At 47.1% G+C, this 24,881-nt stretch overlaps 1 non-coding gene and 1 pseudogene across 1 annotated transcript; one reads left to right on the plus strand and one right to left on the minus strand.

Annotated features, from left to right (window-relative positions):
• The first annotated feature begins 3,865 nt into the window (after positions 1-3,865).
• On the plus strand, positions 3,866-5,603 carry LOC132351036 (polypeptide N-acetylgalactosaminyltransferase 11-like; annotated as a pseudogene).
• A 9,097-nt stretch (positions 5,604-14,700) lies between these two features.
• On the minus strand, positions 14,701-14,781 carry LOC132351365 (small nucleolar RNA SNORD35). The gene has a single exon (XR_009498301.1). It is a non-coding gene; the product is annotated as a small nucleolar RNA SNORD35 (small nucleolar RNA).
• Positions 14,782-24,881: the final 10,100 nt, after the last annotated feature.

Below are 24,881 nucleotides of genomic sequence, written 5' to 3' on the forward strand. Positions count from 1 at the left end.
CCACCAAAGAGCCACATGAGCCTCAACTTCAAATCCTTCTCGGGGTCTTCAGGACAAGCATGTACCCAGAAAATATGTGTTAAAAATCTCAAACTCACTAGCTTTTTTTCTCTTGTGTGTGTGTATGTGCGGTCAAAATTAACAAAATTATTCATTCTGCTACACTAAAAGCTAAACCATTAACTGTTTACTACTGAAAATTCCAGTGCCCACCAGCACATAGTAGAAACTCCATAGATATTTCTTGAATGGTTTTATAACCATTTTTGATGGAGGTGTACATCGTATGGTTGTTACTCTCTGGATTTTTCACTTCTCCATTTTATAGATATTTGACAAGCACTTGTTAACTCCAAGTATCATCCTAAGTACTGGAGCGATAAGCAAGGGTGAGCAACACATGGCCATGACCCCGTCCTTGCAAGCGTTGCTGTCTGGAGCTGTGACCTTCAAACATTTCCAGCACAGGCATACTAAGAAATGCATTTTACTTTGTGAACCAGCACACACAGGCCACACAGTAATAAATGTTTAATGCATCTTTAGCGCACATGATGGGCTCTGATAGTTTCTACTTTATGCATTTTTCTTCAAGAAGAATGCCTGTCACCACCCGCTAAATTGATGTTATGACCCATGACGGCTGTGGTTTGAAAAGCATTGATCCAGTGCAGAAGTTCTGCATCTTTCCTCTGCCATGCATTCCTCAGAATCATGTTTTTCAATGCACAAAAAAACAGACATCAGGTGACAATCGAAACTTATTAGATTGACATGCAATTATAAACATATTTGAGAAAGCGAAAGTGATACAGTAATATGTGCGCTTCATTATTAACACAGTAAATGCAAGATCTGGCTAGTGACACACTGGCTGGAATTTTGAAGTAAGGATGAACAAAAATGCTATTTTGAGAATTCTGCTACGACTGTGGTGAGACGTGGAAATATCTGTGATCACCGTTGGTGACAAAGCCACAGGTGCTGAGACCACCACTCTGGAGTGTCACCTACATTCATAACTGAAGGAATGCTGAATTTGAGAAGTTAGTGAAAACAAAGGAGCATTTATTTCCCCATTCAAGTTCATAGAACCCAAGGGGCCCCTGGACCCCCAGATGGAAATCCCTGGTCTAGTGGAGCCACACTTTATCTCAGTGATCTGAGTCTTATTGGTCAGTTGGAGAGATGTTGATCCTCATCTCAGGTAGGTCTATGACCACAGTTTTTAAGGGTGTTGCTCACTGTGGACGTACCAGTTTAAGAGTCGTAAGAGCTGCAGAAAGCTAAAGACAGCAAGGGCACTGGCAAGGAGTGGTCAGGCAGGAATCCCAGGGATCCCCCATCCCACCCCCTGCACCCGCCATCCCATCTAAAGCAAGTGACTTGCAGTGCAGACTGATCCTGCAGTCTGATTCACTTCGGGTCGGGGGTATTCTGTTGGGTCAAAGAGCGTCATCAGAGGTGGCCGTGTGGGTGTCTCGGGGACCCTCACTTCCCTTGTGGCAGTAGAGGTGTGGCCCTCGAGGATCATCCGCTCACGTAGCTGACAGGTTAACATGAGAAGAAGGGAGGAAAAACCCAGCAAGCTCGGAGGACCGATTTAGTCTTGTTAAATACACTGGAAGAGCGGAGTGTGGGAGAGAGCATTTAATCAGCTTCCCGACTGTTTGTCGTTGTAAAGGGGCCTCCTTGCTAACACGCCTGGAGAAGTCCTCTGAGACTACACTGTTGGATTCATAATAAGATGGTTCCTTCTATCTTACAGGCCATGTGGGGGAATTCCGAAGAAACTGAAAATCATCCTCTGAGAAAGTAGAGTTACAGCTTCTTCCAATTTTTCATGTCTTATTTGAGGGGCTGTAGGAGGACCCCCACGTCCTCCTTCCATTTTCTGATATTTTATTAAATGGATACGACACTCCGTCATTGGTCTGGCTGGAGCAGGAGACCAGCAGCTTGCATCATTTAGGAGGTGAGATGGTTAGTTTTATGAATCAGTCAGATATTTAACCAAACGCTAATCTAGGTGTTGCAGGGAAGTAGATGTGTTTCACATCTACAATCAGATGACTGCAAATAAAGGAGATAATTGCCCTCAATAATGGCAGGGAGTGCTCATACAATCAGTGGGAGGACTTAAGAGCCAAAATTGAAGTTTCCCGGAGAAGAAGAAATTCTCTCTCAAGACTGTGACATCAACTCCTGCCTGAGTTTCCGGCCTGCCAGCCCTATGAATCTCAGACTTGCTAGCCCCCGTGATCACATGAGCTAATTTCTTAAAATAAATCTCTTAATACATTTGGTTTCATTTCCTTGGAGAACCCTGACTAATACGGGATGCGTTTAAAAAATTTTTTGTGTTAAATAAATGAAAGGCAAGAATCTGAAAGCAAAGTGACTTAAACACAGCACATGCACGCACACCATGCTCTGAGAGGTTGGAAGAAGAGGTCTGTGGGCCAGGGAGGAGCTGGGAAACAGGGACACTAGTCTTTTTTTATTTTTAAAATTTTATTTAGTGTGCAAAGGGGAGCAGCCACTTCTCCTCCATCGGTCGAGGCCCTTCCTCATCTCCTGCTTATAGCTCTGTCTTCTGTGCTCCAACTTCCACCTCCGTCTTGCTCCTGAAACCATACCTGATCCAGTCCCTGCAGACCCCTCACTCCCCCAGCCTGCGTTATTGAGATGGCCTCATCTTACTCATCCTTTTGGACACACTGCCTCTCTTTCTAGAAACTTCTCCACTCCTTGGTTTTGTTCTCACTGTCCCTTTCTCTGCATCTTCTCTTCGTCTCCATCCTTCTCTCCCTCCACCTGCCCCAGAAAAGGTCACCGAACACCCAGTTGCTGGGTGATCTCTTTGCTCAGATAGTTTGAACCACCTCCTAAATCTTGGTGCTTCCCCAACTTTCTCTCCATCCTAGAACTCTCCCTCCTTCTTCAAAATCATCCAACTAACCGTGCACTGGACTTCCCCACCGGAGTCCCCGACGGCATCTCAGACTCAACATATTTCCAAGGGATCCATCATTCCCACCCCCATTCTCTTGATCTCAGTTGGTAGAATTTCCATCCAGAGCTAGTATCTCCCCTAATAACAAGTCAGTCATTCTTGTGCATGCCTGATTTCCTTAAGAGCAATCTACATGCTTTGACTTTATTCAAGTGATGCAATTGGATTCCTCTGAGGCATAATCATTATTCCAGGTACATGATTTCTGTAATGGGATAATTGGCTGCTTCTGCCCGTAAAGAACACCTGAAATAAGTAATATGTGCACCTGTGTTTTTAATCAAAGTGAAACATAATAACCAGGGGCAGTCGGGAGGCACAGTAAATGTGTCAGTGGCGCTTCTGGTAAGTTCATGGTGGTGAGTAGATGGACCGCATCCTTGTGAGCGAATGAGAGGGCCAGACCGGTGGAGAACAGGACTCGGAGGGGCTTCAGGCCTTGACAAGGACATGATCTTCGTCCTGAGTACAGTGAGAAACCACTGGAAGGTTCGGGAGGGGGTTGTGGGATGCTCAGATTGATGTTTTAGACGGTCACTCTGAGCCGGGTGTGGGATGGGAGTAGATGAGGCCAGGACGGAGCCCAGACTCCTGATTCTGATTCAGTTGGTCTCGGGGGGAGGCGGAGGCATCAGTGAGATGTAAAGTCCCCCACGTGGTTCCAGTATGGAGTCAGGGTCCTGGAGGCCTAGCTCCGGAAGTGTGGCCCCCAACCCACGACTGCCTCCCCAGAGATTCTCTCTCTCACGCCAGTTCACACCCAGCGTCCAGCACCAGTTTATGGCTCCAGCACCTTCGGCTCCAGGAAGTTGAAAGCAGCCCTTCAGCTATGCTGGGTCTACAGTGGGAAGTGTCACCGTGCGATATTTCTGTTGTGGGTGTTCTTTTACACCTGTGAACTGGACAGTTTGGCTTTTTGTTTATTTCAACTTCAGTGAAGTGACAACCACTTAAGAATGTGCTCGTCAAGGTGTCTGGGTTCCATGGACTATTTGCTCCCCAAATTCTATCCCTGTGTCACTCGAGGTCCAAGTGGAGTATTAGAATCACAGTTCAAAGCAAACAAAATTGATGATGTGAGAGATAACCATACTGAAGATCCAGAAAAAGATAATGTGAAGTTCTCTTCTGCACTGGGTATGATTTTTAATGAAAGTGATCAGGCATTGAGAGACCTGCGGTATCAGAAACATGCCTTCAATATGCTTCGCAGTAAGGGCTTGGCTGCCACAGAGATGCAGCAGATACAAGGGATGCAGGATGTACAGACAAGTCTGACTCAACGGATTTGCCAGTGGCTGGTGTTGCTATTTGTTTCTACAGTGAAGGCTTGTGTGCCTGGCTCTGGCCTGGGCGCAGCCTCCTAGACCACGTGCCTGCCTGGCTTCTTCAGGAGATCATGCCTGTAGACAGTGATTTGAAAGGAGAACTAGATGAATATGTCCAAAACTACCTCCTTGGAAAAATTAAAGTAATAAAAAATACAAAGCGTGGGAGATTGATTTGAGGAAGAACAATCAGAGCAGCTGTGATGTGGCCGGGTCCTTGCTGGCCGTCATCCGGGAGGCCTAGCGGACGGTAGGATGTCTGGTGACCAGCACCATCAGTGCTGACCCTCGCCTGCAGCTCCTCCCCTGTGTTGTGAGGGGGCTTCAACTGGGGGCTGCATTTCAGATGGGGTCGTGCTCCCTTTTCCAAGCTCAGAGGACTGGAGGGAGATACTACACCAATAAAGTCACCTACAATTGCTGGAGGATTGTTTACCATGAAGAGAAACTATTTCATTGAACTTGGACAGTGTGACCGTGGCATGGATATCTGGGGAGGAGAAAATTTCGAAATATCATTTCGGAATTGGATGGGTGGAGGTAAACTCTTCATCATCCCTTGCTCTAGAGTTGGACACATTTTTGGAAAAAGGCGACCGTATGGTTCTCCTGAAGGCTAGGATATCATGACACGTGTGATGAGACTGGTTCATGTTTAGTTGGATGACTGTAAGGAGCAGTATTTTTCCGTAAGACCTGATCTGGGGTCCAAAAGCTTTGGCAATATCAATAAGCATGTTGAATAGAGGAAGGAGTTGGGTTGTAAATCATTTAAATGATATTTGGATAACATTTACCAAGAGATGCAGATACCTGAGCCCAATGCCAAACCCTAGCAATCCACTTTTGTAGAAAGAAGGTCAAAATGCCCCAAGTCCTTCAATGGGAAAGGCTCTGTCACCTCCAGATCAGTAAGTGTCTGGTGGCCCAGGGCTGCCCAAGTCAGAAGAGAGGCCTAGGAGTGCTTAAGGGTTGTGGCTACGGTGACCCTAATCAGCACTGAATTTATAATGAAGAGCATGAATTGGTTTTAAATAATCTCCCTTGCCTGGATATGTCAGAAACTCATTCATCAAGTGCTCATGAAGTGTAATGGTTCAGGAGGAGCCCAGCAATAGAATTTTGGGAAGAATAATTGGCTGTGCCAGGTGTCAGTTGGACAGTGCCTAAGAGTGGTCGATCTACTGAGTCACAGAGGCTATGTTGCTATGGCAACCTGTGATGGCACCTCCTCACAACGGTGGCATTTGGAGAGTTAAGACGGACACCGTGGCTGGAATGGTGATTCATCACACTTGTCCTCCTATGGAGATGCCTGAGAAGATTAGCAAAGGTGAGGCAGCAGATATACTAGAGACTGGAGCACCAAGTGACCATCAGAAGGTGAAGAAGTATGTTTCACCAAGACATTAAGGTCACTTCTGAGCTGCCGTTAAGGAATTTTTTGCTTATGACAGAAAACAAGAATACAATTTTAACTCTATTAAAGAGTCAAGTTTGTAGAGAAGGGCAAAACCCAGGAAACTGACATGCCTATTCAAATCTATTTACACTTCTTTTTAACCCATTTTAATAATGGAATGGCATTTATCTGATCAGAAACTTGTTATGATTTCCTTTCTTAGAAGACTTCATAGGAGATTGTTAATTTTTTCCCACTTCTATTATCATGTTCTAAATAGATAATTTTAAACAGATTGCATCCACATTACTTTCAACTCCAGAAGGCATCGTTCATAAGATTATATTTAAGAGGCAGTTAACTATTATTAAGTATTTTGATGAATTATGGTACTATTTACATTTAAAGGATCCTTTTTATTATTAAAAAATAATAATAATATGGAGCTGGGGTGAAACTTCCTGCACTCTACTAAGTCCTCCAAACTCGAGACCCCGTTGTGGCCCCGCAAGAAAGATTCACGCAGCCTAAGCTTCATCAGCCCAACAGCCACAGAGAACTCACTCCTCAGGGGGCAGCCTGCTTCTCCTTCAGGCGGCTCTGATGGCTGGAAAATTCTTCCTTATTTCAAAGACCAAATCTTCTCCACTGGTTCAGCCTTGCCCTCTGCACAGAGTAAACATTCCATTTCTTTTAACAGGCCCACCCATGAGCTGGTTTCAGGGACTTCTGTTTCCTTCCCTTTTATCTTCCTTTTCTTTAATATATAATGCAGGCACAGGGGAGGAGAAAGTGTAAAAGTGAGATGAAGGGCAAATCAAACCTTATCTGCCATACCTCCAGGCTCTGGAATCCTCCCCCCAGAGATAATCACGTTACCACTTCCTATCTTTTCAAGAGAAATTATGCATTTGCCAAGTATACGCATTCTTTTAGACAATAATATTACATACACGATTCTGCACCTTGCTTTTCTTAAACCTAGTAATAAATTTTGGAGATGATTCCACGTCAGTATTTAAAGCCGCACCTGATTCTTTTAAAAGCAACATAGGCAGTTTAATAAACCACATTTCATTAAACTAGTCCCCTGTTGATGGACACTAGGTAGTTTCCAATCTTTTGCTACTACAAACAAAGCAATCATGAATATCCTTGCATTGCATATACCTCTTTGTACAGGTATCTGTGTGATAGATTTAGAGCAACGCAATTGCTAGAGTGAAAGATACGTGCATTTAAATTTTTAATCCACATTGCCAAATTGCCATCCAATGAAGTGGTACCAGTTTGCTCTCCACCAGCAAAGTATGAGAGTTCCTGCTCTCACGCTTAGGAGATGAACTAGTTTGTAATGCCCTCCTGGAATTGTTTTGCCCTGAACTGAACCCACTGTTTCTGTGTGACCAGTGACCTCAGTGAATGTAAAACATCCTCTCTCTCATTCCAGTTACTCTACTTCTTTAAAAACAAACAAACAAACAGAACCTCAACACTGAAGCTGCCATTGTGACCAGGGCCACATCACTGACATTTAGTCATTAAGCTCTGTTCCACAGTGTGCCTGCTAAACCAGGTTTCTCCCTTTTTGTGCCTGGGCTTTGGGATTTTTGTAAGCAAGTTGCAGAAGTTTCCATTTATCTGTGTATTCGTTTCCTTTTGCTGCTGTGACAAGTTACACAAATTGGGCGCCTTAAAGCAACACAGATTTATTATCTTCCAGCTCTATTGTTCTGAAGTGCAAAACGAGTCTCAATGGGCTAAAATCAAGATATCAGGTCTGCGTTCCTTCTGGATGCTCTAGGGGAGAATCCACTTACGTTTTCCAGCTTCCAGAGACCGCCTGCATCCCTGAGCTCCTTCTTCCACCTCAAAGCCGGCAGCACGGCATCTTCAGTCTCTCTCTGGCTCTGAGAGAGCCCCCCTTCGATCGTCACATCTCCTTCCTTGACTGCCCTGTTTCTGTCTTCCTTCTTTTCTTTTTCTTTTTTTTTTTAAATGTAATTTTTTTTAATTAATTAATTAATTTATTTATTTTTGGCTGTGTTGGGTTTTCGTTTCTGTGCGAGGGCTTTCTCTCTAGTTGCGACGAGCGGGGGCCACTCTTCATCGCGGTGCGCGGGCCTTTCACTGTCGCAGCCTCCCTTGTTGTGGGGCACAGGCTCCAGACGCGCAGGCTCAGTAGTTGTGGCTCACAGGCCTAGTTGCTCCGTGGCATGTGGGATCTTCCCAGACCAGGGCTCGAACCCGTGTCCCCTGCATTGGCAGGCAGATTCTCAACCACTGCGCCATCAGGGAAACCCCTGTCTTCTTTCTTTTAAGGACCCTGTGATTACATTAAGCCCACTTAGGTAATCCAGGATAATATTCGTGTCTTAAGATCCCTAACTCAATTTTATCTGCAAAGTCCATTTTGCCACTTAAGGTAACATATTCACAGGCTCTGGGGATTATCTTCAGGGAGCCATTATTCTGCAGACCCCAATCTGCATTAAATATCATCTTGTGGGGCTTCCCTGGTGGCGCAGTGGTTGAGAATCTGCCTGCCAATGCAGGGGACACGGGTTCGAGCCCTGGTCTGGGAAGGTCCCACATGCCGCGGAGCGACTAGGCCCGTGAGCCACAATTACTGAGCCTGCGCGTCTGGAGCCTGTGCTCCGCAACAAGAGAGGCCGCGATAGTGAGATGCCCGCGCACCGCGATGAAGAGTGGCCCCCACTTGCCACAACTAGAGAAAGCCCTCACACAGAAACGAAGACTCAACACAGCCAAAAATGAAATAAATAAATTAATTAAAATACTTATTAAAAATATATATATATAAATATCTTGTTAAGGCTAATTGCTTCAAAGGCTGCTTGGACATAAATGTGCTTTCAGGGAGGGTCTGGGTATATTCGCTTCTACAAGGATTTTTTTTTTTTTTTTGGAGTGTAATTGCTTTACAATCTTGTGTTAGTTTCTGCTGTACAACAAAGTGAATCAGCCATATGTATACATATATCCTCTCCCTCTTGGACCTCCCTCCACCCTCATCCCACCCATCTAGGTCATCACAGAGCACTGAGCTGAGCTCCCTGTGCTATACAGCAGGTTCCCACTAACTATCTATTTTACACTAAGTACCAACCAGTACATAATGTTGAGCTGGGCATCCTTGGGGCTAGAGTGAAGAACTACAAAAAAACTAACAGGTGGATCTGCGCTTTACAGTTTATAAAGAGCATTTACATCCATTATGCATTTCCCATTTCCCACTGTCAGGTAAGGAATCGGCCTGGAGCCTCAGAGCAGGTATAGGTCAGCGAGATTCTTCCGACTCCAAAGCTGTGGCTCTTTCCACGGCACCAGCTGCACCAAAGTTGTGCTACCAGCCCACACGGAGTCTCCAATGAAAGTCCTTGAGAATTCTTTTCCTCTGTGGGTTTCCAGAGCTGCCCGTTCCCATAAGCTACCCATTTGGGTTGGAGTAAAAGTTCCCTTTTACCAGTTTACAGAGCTTGTTCTCACACCTTAGCCACCCAGAACTCACGGCAACCTCGTCAGCTGAGCAGGGCGGGCCTGGGACAGGGTCGCCACATCCTTGATGGCACCAGGGAGATGGAGACCCAAAATTATGGGGACTACTGCCAAGGTCACAGGAGACTCAAACCCTGAGCCATACTGTCTCTTCCAGAGAGGCTGCCCTGAAAAGCTAGCAATTCCAAAACCCCCGAATGGTCTGACCTTCACTGCAGAGGACATTACGGATTTCTTAGAAACTGGAGGCTGAGGAGGGAACTAACATACATGGAGTACTTACTGCGTGCCAGCACTTTCCAGAGACAGCTCATTTAATCCTTCTAACAGTTTGGGTGTTATTATCACCATTTTAATGATGGCGGCTCTGAGAGGTTAATGGTCACAGAGATGGCAATGAATGGATTCCATACCAGGTCATTCTGATTCCAAAGCCCATGACTTTTCCTCTCGCCCGTGCTGGAGAATGAGCTGAGCAGGATTCCAGGTTAAAAAAAAATCTAGCACCTGCTTTGTGAGAGTACAGAGCCCTCAAATGCGCTGGTTAGGTTAGCAGCTGGCTGGATGAAAGTGAGTGCAGCGGGCGGGAGAGGCTGGGAGGGAAAGTGCAGGCCAACTGTCCCCTGGCTGGTGTCCAGTGACCTGCAGCCCTGGGAGCAGGTGCCAGAACCCTCCTCGGCCAAGAGGGAGAGGAGGTCCAGGGAGTGCGGTCAGGGGTTGGGGGGAAATGTCAGAGCCAATTACCAGGTAAAGCCACCAAACAAACACTAGCTAGAGAGCTAGAGGCTTGTCCAGAAATGTTCTCAGGGCTTGCTTTGATTACCATTTGTCTGAGTTGAGCTTCATTTCCATATTTCCTTCAGCTTAGACCCCATCTGCTGCTCTGTTTGCCTGAGCCCACCGCTAGAGACACAGGCATGCAATTATCCAACTCCTACGCATTTTTCTTGTTCTCTTTCTCTTTGAGTTTAATTTCCATCAGAGGCTCTGCCTTGAGCTTGCTTAAAAACCTGCAATTATGAGGAGGCAGCTAATGAGACCAGGAGCAAACTTCTGCACTGTGCAGCTATTTTTTTTAATGAGATAAGCAGGGAAAATGTCAAACAGAGGGATTTCTATGTTGCTCCCATGACTGAAAGGGTCCCCAGCATTGCAAATAAACATGCTGCAATTAGCAAATGTCAGGGGCCAGGGGGTGGGTTTCGTCCCTGGGGTCCTTGGGCTTCTCGACCTTGCCTGAGATGTGTGACTGGATCTTGTCTGGCTGAAGATCCACTGTCCAGTGCTCCCAGGTCCAGAGTCCCTTTTGGTCACGGTCAACAGAGATGCGCCCTGGAAAAGCCACTGAGTGTGGCGACAGAACTCTGACCTCAGCTACCGCACGGCTGCCTTTCCAAGAGCGGTTTGTTTTCTTCCCCAAGCACATTATGGGGTAATGACTGGGACTGTGGAAATTGCAAACAGCGTGTGTCATAATGAATATTTTAACTTGGAATACAGCATTCTCAGCAACTCCCAGTGTCTGCGGAAACTCAAGAGGCGGCAGAAAAATCTATCGTGAAAGTGCCACTCACGCAGCGTAGCTAATAATGGGAATTCAGGAGCATTTATTTAGTGCCTGCTGTGTACCTGTCTCTGGGCTGAGCACTTGGGGTACAGAAATGAGTAAGATGCAGCCTCTGTCCTTCTTTGGATCTAATGGAGAGAATCGGAGAGTTAAAATGATGCTGTACCCAATGAAGTCCCCCTCCCCCCACCTCCCTGCACCCAACCCCTCAGGTCTAGATTTACCCAACGAAAAGGAATGGTTGGCTCGAGGCTTAAGGTTTTTCTTGAAGCAACACCTATTTGCGGTCCGTTCTTCCTCCCCAAGGGGAGAACACTCACCTTGCCCTCTTCCCTCCCGTCTGCCCATGGCTAGAGCCCAGGGCGGGGGTCAGAGGTCCCACCCCAGCCCCTTCCAGGGCACACTTGGGAATGGCTCAGTGCCATGGTCCCCGAGCCTGGTCACACACTGGAGCTGCCTGGGTTGCTCAGTGACAGTGCAGACGTCGGGCCCTTCGACAGAGGTTCTGATGTGTGGCTTTGGGACCGGTCCCCGGAGTCGTGTTTGGAACGATCGCTCCAGGTGATTCTGGTGCCTGGTCAGGCTTGGGAACCGCTAACCTAGGACCAAAGTACCGTTTTGTCACTTCCAGCCGCTGGTGCTGGCAGGAGCCTTCTCCCTTCTCTGGAACACATCTCTCTCCTCTATAAAAGTACGCTTGATGATCTCTGAGGCCCACCCTGCCTCTGACCACCTGTGTGTCCACAGGCGGGCTACCCGGGCGCTGCCCACGATGCTGTCCTTCCTTCACACCCCGACGTCTCAGGGGAGAAGAGAGCCAGCGAACCTGGACCTGACGCGGGTCTCAGCCCCTCCCCCTGCTTCCTGGGGACCCAAGCCGGGTCCCGTCCCCTCTCTGGGCCTCAGCTGTGGGTAAATCTGTGAGGAATTTCAGCAGATAGCCACCACTTTGTGTTTCTTTGCCTCGGGAAATTTTTCAGGGCAGAAATCAAAGCACCTTGAAGGCAAAGCCAAGAGCCCTGGGTGGAAGCTACCTTCGAGGCAGTGAGAGTCAGCGGGGCGGCTGTGGGGTGGGATCTGGGGACGGACCCTGCCCTGCCGTCACTGAGCAGCCCGCTGGGGGCGCCGGAGCTGCATGAGGGGCGGGAGGGAGGGTCCGCCCTGGGTCCAGCCTGCCTCCAGGAGAGTCCGGACAGGAGCTCACGCCACCCCTAGCTGCCAACCCATCCTTCCTCCAGCTCTTGCCAGTTTCTGTGGGAGCCGGGCTCTCCAGACTGGGGGAACCCACAAGATGCCCCTCCTTGCGCCACATTTCTGAGAAGCTATTTAAAGGAGGAGAGAGGTTAAACCAGCCCATCACGAAACTTCAAGATAGACCCTCCACATGCCCTTGTTGGCCACCCCCCACCATTTACATACAGCTCCGCGAGCTCTCAGTACCCCCTTCCCCCGTCCTCCCTGTGCTCCAGGCTCCCTTCTCAGCTTCCTGTGGGTGAGGGGATAATCTCAGGGTTAACTGAAAGGAGGCTGTCAAAAGCTGCTTTCACATCAAGGTGTGAACGACAAAATCACACACTAAACTAGGGATTCTCAAACTGCGTTCCACAGACCGAATTTAGTCCATGAATTTGGTGGAAAACGTGGTCCTCATTTTCACTAAAAAGTTTAGCATTAACTTCAGTTATGAATGAGGATTAGAACATAGGGGTGTTAACCTATAACTCTGTCACCAGTGGAGATCACAGGTAACTTCACATCACTTTGCAGTTGATACAGATACTCGAAATCTTATTTAGGCTCATCTTTTGAAATGATGGTAAATTCTGAGATTGTCACTATTCCTTGTTATTTAATGTGTTGATAATAAAGCACATATATCACTATATTGCAAACATATATGTAAAAAATATTTTGGCAACTACATTTTTAATACGATTGTTTTCTTTCAAAATCTTATGTATTCATTCTTTTAAAGAATGGTATGTAGAGGAGCCCATAGGGTTCACGGGCTGCCAACAAGTCCATGGCACATAAAAGTTTAAAGACTCCACCTCTAAATTTATCTTAAGATGAATTTCATCCTATTAGGAAAATTTTGAGCAGTATGGAAAAGTGAAGACTTTTCGATGATGGTGAGAGAAGATAATTTTGAGAATCTGTCAAGATTTCCAGGAGCTAGAAGAGATCTTAGAGATACATAGCTTTACTTGTTAAATCAACCTTATTCAGCTTTAATTTACATACAGTAAAATGCACCCATTGTTTTACGTGTGCCCATTGTTTAAAAATCGTGGCTAAAAACAAATAACATAAGCATTACCATCTTAACCATATTAAGTGCACGGTTCAGCCATGTTAATTATATTCACGTTGTTATGTAAAATGCACCCCTTAGATGTGTGCAGTTTGACGAGCTCTGACAATGTACTCGAGTAACCAGTCACAACTACAATTAAATACACAGTGTTTCTATCACTCCCAAAACATTCCTTTGTGTCTCTTTATAATGTCCACTACCCCAAATCCAAGTAACCATTGATACTTTTTGTCACTATAGGCTAATTTTGTCTTTTTTTTTTTTTTTTAGAGTATAATTGCTTTACAATGTTGTGTTAGTTTCTGCTGTACAACAAAGTGAATCAGCTATATGTATACATATATCCCCTCCCTCTTGGACCTCCCTCCACCCCCATCCCACCCATCTAGGTCGTCACAGAGCACTGAGCTGAGCTCCCTGCGCTATACAGCAGGTTCCCACTAACTATCTATTTTACACATGGTAGTGTATATATGTCAAACCTAATCTCCCAATTCATCCCACCCTCCACTTCCTCCCCCACCCCGTGTCCACATGTCCGTTTTCTACGTCTGTGTCTCTATTCCTGCCCTGCAAATAGGTACATCTGTACCATTTTTCTAGATTCCTCATATATGTGTTAATATATGATACTTGCTTTTCTCTTTCTTACTTCACTCTATATGACAGACTCTAGGTCCATCCACATCTCTACAAATGACCCAGTTTTGTTCCTTTTTATGGCTGAGTAATATTCCATTATATATATATATAAGAATGTTTTACATTCTTCCCAATACTTGGTATTCTCAGTCTTTAATTCCAGTCCTTCCCTGTGTGCTGTCATCTCATCATGGCTTTAATTTGCACTGTCCTGATGGCTAATAATGTTGAACACCTTTTTGTGTGTGTGGGTCATGAGCGAATGTTCTTTGGAGGAGTCTGTCTAAATCTTTTGCCTCTTTTTATTGGGTTGTCTTCTTATTTAGTTTGGATACAATTCTTTTGCTACACACATGTATTGCAAATGTTTTCCCCATTCTGTAGCTCATCTTCATTTTTCTTCATGGTGTTTTCAAGAGTAGTGTGTTAAAATTTTGATGTGGACCATTCATCAGTTTTTTATTTTATGGTCATGCCTTTTGCATTCTATCAAAGACATCTTTGCCTGCCCCAGAGCTGCAAAGATTTTCTCTTGTGTTTTCTTCTGGGAGTTTTATTAATATATTTTTAGTCTTTACATTTGGGTTGATAATACATTTCAAGTTAAGCTTGGTGCACCGGATGATGTATGGGTCAAGGTTTATTATTTCTTTCTGCAGCACCATTTGATGAAGAGGCCATCCTTTCCCTGCTGACTTTCCTTAGCACCTTTGTTGGAATCAATTGACCATATCTGTGTGGATCTATCTCTGGACTCTCAATTCTTTTCCACTGACATATGTCTAAACTTACACCATAACTTTATTTTTAAAGATGAGAAATTTAGAGCTGAGAGAGTAAAAAGCCTTGTACAAGGTCAAACTAAATAAGTTAGAGGCCAGGATGAAATGTGACTCTTGTAAATATTCATTTTTTTCATTTCCATGGGCATTATCAGCACTGCCCACAGTGGCATTCACAGACCATTGTGAGAAAAAGCCACCATCTGCTAAATATTCATTTTTAACTCTTGTTGGAAGTCAGCAAAGAGGGACACAGTAAATAGCAGCGTGGCTATTGATGCTGGGAAACAATGCTTCCCTGGACACTGCTTCCCAGCCTTACTATGGGGTCCCTGAAGAAGTGAGAGGCAGTGGGAGTGAGATAGGTGGAGCTGGCTCTTCATGGAGTAGCTCGTGTGACCTCACACGAGCTGCTCCATCCCTATTGGTTGAATCCACACAGTCTGGATTCTCTAGAGAAACAGAACCACACACATATCTTTGTATGTGTATAAGGGAACATCATAAGGAATTGGCTCATGCAGTTACGGAGGTTGAAAAGCCCCCACGATGTGCTGTCTGCAAGTAGGAAGGACGGTGGTGTAATTCAGTCCAAGTCCAGAGTCCTGAGAAGCAGGGGAACTGAGGGCAGGAGAAGGTTGATGTCTCAGCTCAAGCAATCAGGCAGGAAGGGGCAAGTTCCTCCTTCCTCCTTTTTGATCTGTTCAGGCCCTCAGCAAATTGGATGATGCCCCCCACATTGGAGAGGGTAAACCAATTTACTGAGCCCACCTATTCAAATGTTAATTTCATCCAGAAACACTCTCACAGACACACCCAGAAATAATGTTTAGCCAAATATCTGGCATCCCATGATCCAGTCAAGTTGACACATGACATTAACCATCGCAGTTCCTCAGCTGTAAGATGGGTGTAAGAATAATACGAGCCTCACAGGAGTATTGGGGGATTGAATGAGGTGATGCTTTGGAAGTATGTAGTGGCGCATCTGGAACACAGTGGCAGGCACTCAGGATACTGACTCTTCATATCCTTAGGCTGCATGAGGGTCTCTTCTCCTGGGGCTGACCCTGGAGATGTCCCCTGGTAGCAAAGGGAGCCCCTGTTGGCCTGGGCATCCCATTCCCAGGTACAGCCTCCGCTTTCTTCCCTGTTCTCCTGGGGGCTGGGCTGTGACCTACCCGCCAACTCCCCTGAGGACACTCCAGCCCTCCTCCACGCAGCTGGGTGTCAGCTCAGCCCGATCAGAGCAGTGGCCTGGACCCCACCCAAGAGGATGTCTCCAGAGCCCACCCCAGGCACACGCAGGGTAGTGATGCGTCATGCATCACGGTCATTCTCGAGGCCTCAGTACGCCCAGTGAGGTGGGGACAGGGACTGTGGGTCCTGAGGGGGTGCTGGGGAGGCCAAGCACCACACAGCACCTGCTCCATCATGTCTGGGTCTTCCTGCTAAAATCCCTGGACTGAGTGTCAAGCTTGAGACTGCCGTGCAAATCTGCTCAGAAATGGATAAAGCTGCAGTGTTGTGGGCACGGAGGGAGTGGGGTAAGATAAAGGGGCCCCGGCCTAGCCCCCTCACCCACGATGTCTCCCTCACGCCTGCCTTTCCTAGGAATTCCTCCCAGGTGGGTCCAAGATCCCCTTTCACAGGGACAGGATGCTATCTGGGAAGATAAGTCCAATATTAGCCTCCAATGTTGACTGAACTGTTAATCCTGTGTCAGGCACCATTCTAAGCACTTAGAACACGATGATTCCACAGGACTGCAAGGCAGGTATTACTGTAATCACTAGTTTACGTATGAAGAAACAGAGGCACAGAGAGGTTAAGTCATCTGTCCTAGGTCACACAGTAAATTAGTGCAAAGCTGGTATTTCATCACATGTGCTCTGGCTCTTATACATTGCTTGAATGAAGACATTAATTTTATAAGTTAATTCTTCGGTTAGGTAGGAGGTTACATTCTAAAGAAGCAGCAGCTGGGGCACAGTGGACCCCAGGACAAAGGTAATGTTGGAACTTTGATTGAGAGTTTCTAAATGTGAGTTTCTGTGCTGCTTGCCTAAGATCATAGGACACTTGAGGTCTAATGTCTGATGTTGGGAAGTAATTTCTTCCTCCATGCCTCAGTTTCCCCAACTGTAAAAAAAGAGGTTTTGCTGAATCATCTCTACGTTTTGGAGACATCTTCATGGATTTAGTGAAAACAGGAGTTTAACATCAGCCACCTGGTTCAAACCTCCATGCCCCACTTACTAGCTGTGTGATCCTGGGCTGGATATTTAACCTCTCTGAGCTCAGTCTCTGCAGCTGCTAAATGAGAGCGCCACCTCTGGAACTCTTCAATGAGGAACTGTGGCTGAGTCCATTCGGGCTGCTATAACAAAAATACCATAGACTGGATGGCTTACAAATGACAGAAATTTATTTCTCATAGTTCTGGAGGCTGGGAAGTCCAAGATCAAGGCACCTGCAGATTCAATGTCTGGTGAGAGCCTGCTTCTCTGGTTCATAGACACTGTCTTCTCGCTGTGTCCCTCAGTGCCTGAGGGACAAGGGAGTTCCCAGGGCCTCTTTCATAAAGGCACTAATCCCATCCATGAGGGCTCCACCCTCATGACCTCCTAACACCATCACACTGAGGATTAGGTTTCAACATATGCATTCTGGGGGGACACGCACATGCAGTGTGTGGCAGGTCCCTAGCACAGGGCCTAACACACTGCAGCAGTCAACGAATACGGGACTTCTTCCCTTCTGAGGCCCTTCCTGCTCTCTCTCTGGGATTTGAGCAGCAATTAGTCATCTAGCAAAGCCTAAGGAACTGGGTCAAAAGTGGCAAAGGTTGCCTGGTATTTAGGAGGGTGGTGCCAGTCAGTCCCTGGGCAGGTGTGTATGGGAGGGGTGACTGCTGGGGGGCCTGGGTAGTAAAGAAATGGTCCCAAAGGTTGAACACCTAACCCTAGGAGGCTGTGTGACAGTCAGGAGTGTCTGGGGCAGTGGGAGCAGAAGAGAAAAGGAGGTACAAAATAGGAAGATATATAGAAAGATAAAAAGAAATATAAACTTACGTCCCGCCATGAAATTATAAAACCACCATTTCCGACAATTAACTTGTGCCTAATAAAAATGTGTTCACACCAGGTCAACAAAGTGTGGATGAGATTTTATAACAGGAGGCTTTGTTGAACAGAATCCCAATACATATTTTTCCCTGTATTAACCATCAATTCTCTCATAAAAATTTATTACAACATTTGCTATGTGGTCACTAAACACAAGCCATTGTAAACAGAGCAGGCGACATTGGCCTTGGATTCATCAGTCCTGAGTCCCATTGCAATAGTAAACAGCTGTTGGCAAGTGTATCACATGAAAGGTAACAGTGCCACACGGGGAGGGCTTCTGGTAATGTGTGTGTGTGTTTTTTTTTTAAATAGAGCTGTACTTCTGTTTAATAAATTAGGAGAAAATAAAGTAAAAACTACGATGTAAACAAACACTAGAGGATGGTAACATTTTGCTTCCTTTGTTTTATGCTTCCTATGCAGCTGTTGGTGAACATTCGCCCATAAGGGCACACAGAGGGAAGCAGAGTCACGGGGGCACACAGTGACAGGTGCATTTGCTCCAACATAAAGTCACAGATGTCCCACCCATTTTCCTGTAGGTCTGACTTTAGGAACAGAACTTTGTACAGGAGCCAGGCATTTGCAGATCCCTCTGTCCCCCGGGAATGAAATATCTTTAGTTTTTCTAAATCCTGGCTTCCAAAAGTATTTTTGAAGTATCCAAATATAAAGTACATCTCCATGTGGAATGCTGAACTAGCTGGCACATGCCTTAGGTTTCCTTAGTGCAGACTCCTTTCTATTCTCTGGATGTCCAAGCTATGGACAGTGTTAAGTCCCCGCAGCCCACTTCGCACAAACCCCCCAAATAATGAAATTTGTGAAAACTGAAAGAATGCAAAGAATTAAACTTGGGTGCGCTCATTACTTGGAGCTTCTGGGGTTCAAAGGGTAGCATCTAACAGGTCTCACTTCAGGGAGGTGGTGGTTCTTCCATTGGACACAGGGCCGGATGAAGCTCTGTGTGGGAGATGGCCGTGCTCCATTAGGGAGGATGGATAAGGGTGGCTGAAATTGTCTGCTGGCATCCGCTCAACACAACACCATAGCAGAGGGACAGATTTATGTCTTCCGAGGAGCTGCCTCACTACAATGGACAATGCACATCCAAATGGCAAAGGTTTGAATTCCTTCTCCCGAGCTAGCCTAAGAAAATAGAGACTAGCCTATCCCTGTGTTTATAAAAATGTCCCACGTGGTAAGGAGGGTAAGGCAAGGCACCTCTTTTATTTGTCACTGGACTTTCAGGGTTCCCCCTGGGGAAATCCTGATGGGGTTGGTGAGACACCGCACTCCTTAAATGTCCCTCAAATGTTCCAGAAGAGATTATGTTTACAAACTTGCTATAAAAACAGGATTGCTGAGGTTTGGAATGATTTCAACTTGACGGGGACTTGGCATTCAAATACAGCATGGAGTTTGGTTACTAATAATTCAAGCAAAGATTTGGTATTAAATGGCTTGAACGCCAGGCCATGGTGGACAGAGCCCTTGGGGGCTGGGTGTTTGGTATTTTAGCCAGGCAGGAGCTGTCTCTCTGATCTGGTCATTGGGGAATTGACCGGCTCAGGTCAACCAATCAGTTGTGTGCCACTGCGATGGTGTCTGATGCTCCCCAAACACGTTTCCTATGAGTAGTCTGGGGTATTGCCGAGGCTTTGATGACTCTAATCTGACTCTCAAAATTCAAAGTGGGATTCCTGTCTCCAAATACAGATTTCAGACTCTTCAAAACGTGAACTTTAGGTTCTATTTAACATGTGCAACCACTCTTCCACGCCAGGGAGTAATTAAGATACTGACTATAGAATCACCAGAACTGCAAGAGAAAGGCCGCAGGAAACACCCTGAGTCAATGTTCCTAAGAGCACACGCATTCCACAAGGGGCACACACAGTCTTTGGAATCAACAAACTTAACTATTTTAAAAGTCCTTAAATGTGGGTATACGTGATAAACTGTCGCACTGCTAAGATTGAGTAGATGCATAATGTTGGACCCTCAATGCTCAATGCATATTTACATGACACACTGCATGAGTAAGCTGTACAAGCCCCGGAGATGGGAGTGAAGCAGGGGTGGCTGAACTGTTACTTGGGACAAGGGTAACATTTGCAAACACATGGTTGTTTCTGCTGTGGGTTCTTCCAGTTGTCTCCGGGGTATGGGCCATGCCCACGAGGACCCTGTGTTACTATGGAATGTGTACACTCCCTACTGAAGACATACCTTTATTCCCACTCAGGTGTATTATCAGGGGATATGCCCTGGCCGAATGAGGTTGGTTTCTTAAGAGTGAATCATGCCCCCTTCCCGCTCACTGTATAATGTAGATGCCCCACAAATTAAATGCAATGCTTTCAGTGCCTCTCTCCCACCCTCCCTCCCTTCCTTCCGTTTTCTTTCTTTTCTTTCTTCCCTCTTTGCCAATAGCTAAATATATATGGATTTCCCCCCATGTTTTCTCTTTCTAAAAGAGCTCTAATTTTGAAACTCCCAAGTTCAAGACCTCGTTGCTCTCCCCAGGACCACAGATCATGTCCACTCTGTCTCAGGAGTCATGTCACCTCCCAGGTGCCCAACCTATCCTATTCCCGGACACACGCTAAGCTCCCGCCCCATTAGACTCCTCACTGGGCACGTTGTTCACACCTCCTTCATGCCTCGTCATAGGTGCTTCCCTACTGCAGGTTCAGGCCCAACGTTACCACCTCTAGGAAACCTTCCAGAACGCTCCTCCCCCACCCACCAAGTGCATCAGCCCTCCTCCTGCTCCCCCAACACCGTGCACACTGCTCCGGGGCAGCCCCGCCCTCCGCACTGTAATCTCTGGTCCCCCCCGGAGTCTGACACAGCCCAGGGCCGGGCACACAGAAGGCGCGCTGTAAATGTCAGAGGAGTGACAGGTGGGTATTGCGACAGCGCTGGGCTGGAGCCTGCAGCCTGCCGTGCCCGCTGTCCAGCCTCTCCAGGACCCCGCTTCCCCGGATCTCCGCAGACCCTGCTTCCTCACCGTGGTGTCTGGGTCAGGCTGAGGGAAGCCTCGTGTCCTAGCCACTTCCCTCTCCCGATGCAGACTGCCTGGGAAGGTGGGCAGTTCCACACCTGGGGCCTCCTCTCTCCTAGACAGCCAGCTCCCAGCAACGTCCAGCTCTGCTCCTTCGACCCCTATTGTGGAAGGAGGCGTGCGGAGGCCTTTGACTTTGTGGCCGCATCTGCACTGGCATTCCTTTGACCGGGACAGGGCTTTGGCCACCAGCAGAGCCAAGGCAGCTGGCCGGGGGTCAGGTTAGCTCACTGAGGGCTAAAAGGCCACTTGGTCTTGAAAGAAAGTGGGAGCCTGCTGAGAAGGTGGGGGGACTTACAAACCACATTGCTCTCAGCCAGGCTTCTCCTCTGAACCCGCGACGAGCAAACCGTGGTGGCTACCTTTCCCCACCCTCTCCCCGCCCTCTCCCCGCCCTCTCCCCGCCTTTTCCCCACCCTCTCCCCGCTACCACCAGGTCAGCACAGGCCTCTCCATGCTAACCTCTTGGCATCTGTGTGACGGGGAAAGGTCAGCTTCAGTGCCGAGCACTGCTGTGTTGTACTGATGCTTGTGAAGGCTACTGGCCCAGAGTTTCGGGAAAATTCTTTGGACGATGAGTCCGCAAACACCTACAACGTTTAGCCAGTTAGATTCTCTGTAGGTGAAAAGGACTCGTGGACCTAAATTCTGGGACAGAGGTTGCTGCCGACCATCTTCCCCTCGAATACCCCGAGAAGCACATGCAGAGAAAGAGAAGACCAGGGGAGGCCGTGATGGGAGGGGCCCGAGGCCCAGCTGGCCGGTGTGGGTGTCAGCTCAGGAGCTGAGAGCACGGGGTTCTCTGCTGATGATGGAAAGTCACCTGCTTCTCCTTGAAGTGCCCAGAGTCGGGTGAAGCTGGGGACTTCCCATCAGTACCAGCCCACCCTTCTGGAGACCTATTTTGTGCTGCCCCTCGAATTTCTCTACATGCTGCCCGAGGACCTACAGATTTTGCCCAATCTGTAAAAAGGAGAGAGTAATAGTACCGACATCATAGGATTATTACGAGGATTCGTGGAAACGCTACCCCCAGACTCTCAGCGTGGCGTCTGGTGTCTAGTCTTCACTCAGGACACACCGGCTCTTAGGTTGTCATTATTACGAGCTGCTCGTGGGGACCCAGCAGGGTCAGCCATGCTGGATGAAGCGGGGAACCAACAAAGGACCCACACCCAAGGGTGGTCATCCAGTACTGTCTCTCTCTGGCCCTGCCTCGGCTGGCTCAGCCCCCCGGGTCTGAAGCTGGTCGGAAAGGGGCAGGGGTGAGGGCTCTGGTTAGTAGCGAAAGGGCTAGAAGCCATCGACTCCCCCAGCCAGGCTGCTCGGACAGAGTCTGTGTCGGGACCCAAGCAAGCATCCCTCTGGGGCCCTCTGAGCGCCAGGCTCCCTTTTCTCTAACACAGTGTCGAGCCAGTGAGTGCTGCCACCCTGCCAACACCCAACACATCGTGCCTACCAGCCAGGGGCCCCACGGAGAGGAAGGAGGTTGTTTTGCAAAGGCCTTCAGAGGTAGGCTGGACAGCTTCTCCTGTTCCACCAGAGTCTCGTGAAAACAGGTTTTAACAATTTCATGGCGTGATCAATTTTGTCCCTCTGAGAACAAAATGACTCAGCCCTTGAGTAAGCTGGAGATTGAACTATTTGGCATGTTAGGGAACCATAGAAGACAATTGAAACCTAGATATTTAGAAAGACCCAGTTTTCCATAGAGCTTATCCAGGTGTCTAAGATCATTTTTCCTCAGGGAGGACTTTGAAGTCCACCTGCAACAGTCACCTGGGCCCTGATGTCTGAAAATGCAGAATCCTAGGCCTTGCCAGACCTCCTTAAACGGATCTCCGGGGAAGGGGCTCAGGAATCTGAATTTTAAACAACGTCTCTTGGTGATTCTTGTGGATAGTAAAGTTCAGGGGCCAATGGCTTCATTGCAGATGCTGTTGACCTTCCAGAAAGGCAGTGGGAGCCTCAGATATATCCAGGACCTCTCTCTCCCCTGTGGTGCAAGTGCTCCAAAGGATATGAGCAGATGTGAGGAATTTCTGGCACCTGATAAAATATCCTCATTGAAATCATAGGCAAATTGGTTGATGCTGAATTTGGGTAAATTCTAAAAATGCACAGCCTGCGGTCCCCCCGAGGGTCACACTGCAGCCCTGCAACGGCATCATCTACCTGCACCAAAGTATGTAAAAGGACAGCAGCCAGGACCTGGACTTGGCCTGTTCTTTCCATCTTCTCTCAGAAAGAAGGGCATCATGAAAAAGACAACTAGCTTCACAAACATGAGGAGAGAGGTTTATTGCTCATGGTGGCAGAGGTCTGAGCTGAGTCCTAGAAGGAATGTACAGTTGGTGTGAGATGAGTCAAGGCAACTTCCCCTCCCCCACCAGCTGACTGTGGTAGAAAATAGGCAGGCTCTTAGGGAAGCATCTTTGGGAGGTCAGCGGACCATGAGACACACAAACCCCAAATGCCACGACACTTCTCCCTCAGTGGCTCCCAGGGCCCTGAAATCCCCTCTAAGAAGCAGCGTAAAGAAAAGCTAGAGTTGCAGAGTGACTGAAAAAGCCATCACAGATGGGGTTTAAACCTACAAGTTCAGATCAGGTAGGGCTAGAAACTGAGCCCCGGATGTGGGTTTAGGAATTTGAGAGCCTCTCCACTGAGGCTTTATTCTCCATCTTCTTAAATTGCTCTCACACTGAGCCCAACTGTCTACCCAAGTTCGGGCCTTCAATATCAAGCCTTATTCTAGACTGACGTCAAGGAAGTTATCCCAGGCCCTTGACATAGATGCTGATCTGGACATTTCTAAGTGTTCTACCTGAGAAATCCACATTACCATGTTACGTTTGATAAATTACCAAATGAGGTAGATAATTCTCTTGGGAATAAAGAAGCTGGGGAGAATTTTATGGACTGTATATAAACATTTAGCTAAAGGTAATTCTAGCAGAGTTGGTTGACGCTGATCGCCAACGCAGCGATTTTCTTCTCACTTCTCCTAGGGTTTTGATGCCTGTGTTCAAATAATAATGAAAATACCCAGCCGACTGGCATATCTGGGGGGTTGTCACCATGATGCCAATACAACTGGTTTTTATTGGTTTTTTGGCAGTCCTAAGGTTCAGTGTAATTTATGAAATGCATCTTTTCAAGACATGTGGCATTGTAGGTGACAGATCTTATTTTTTCACTAAAGAAGAGGTGAAAGGGATAGAGTTGCTTCCGGGAGTATAACTTGTTTCCTCCACAGAACAAGCAGGAAGAGGAGATGACAGTTATTCCTCCAACCTGACATTGATGAAAACGTATTTGTTTGCTCGAACTTGACTGTCTATTGACCTCATCCACTGGACCACTACGCCTCTGCTGCCCAAGGAGTATTTGTGTGAAGGGGAGATGGTCAGGCTCAATTCTACATATTTTCCTGGCTCTGTGCTTGTCCTCGACCTCATTGGTTCTTTTGATGTTGTGACAATGAAGGGTGAGCAGCTGCCTGACGCTAGGAAAGAGCCACAAAAAAGAATGTCTGTTGTGATTCAAACTTGAGTGGCCAAATGCGCTCTGAATCAGAGCAGTTTTGTTTCAGTAACACACAAAGCTCTGTCTGGGCAGCGATGTGCTGGTAGATGTTTAGCAATGAGCTCTCAGTGGAGAAAAAGGCCCGATTTGTAGCCTTTACTGACTTTCTTGGTATAAATATGCCCATCACAGCTGATTTCAAGCTACCGAGCTTATGTCCCAGAACACAAAATTGGGAAGGGGTGTGTGCCATTGGCTCCTCCAAGCAGGTGTGAGCACACCTCCAGCTGCAGCGGGAAGGTGGCAAGGCTTCAAAGGCTGTGTCTGTCTCCATGGAAACTTAGAAACTAGACAAGAGTAGGCCAGGCTCAGTGATTTGTTTTCTAAATGAGGAGCTAAGGTTAATAGAACGCCATCTTTTCAAACAAGCACACACTTCTCCGTTTTTCAATACTGGGGCCACTGGCAGTGAAAAGCTTCAGGCTCCTCCTGGTTGGTCCCTATTGAAATGGGCCCTCCCTTCTATGTTTCCAAAGTTAGGCTTTGCAGAGCAGGAAGGAGACAATGACCCCTCTAAGT

This window comes from Balaenoptera ricei, chromosome 16 (genome assembly GCF_028023285.1).
Source record: "Balaenoptera ricei isolate mBalRic1 chromosome 16, mBalRic1.hap2, whole genome shotgun sequence".
In the NCBI taxonomy this organism is placed as follows: Eukaryota; Metazoa; Chordata; class Mammalia; order Artiodactyla; family Balaenopteridae; genus Balaenoptera; species Balaenoptera ricei.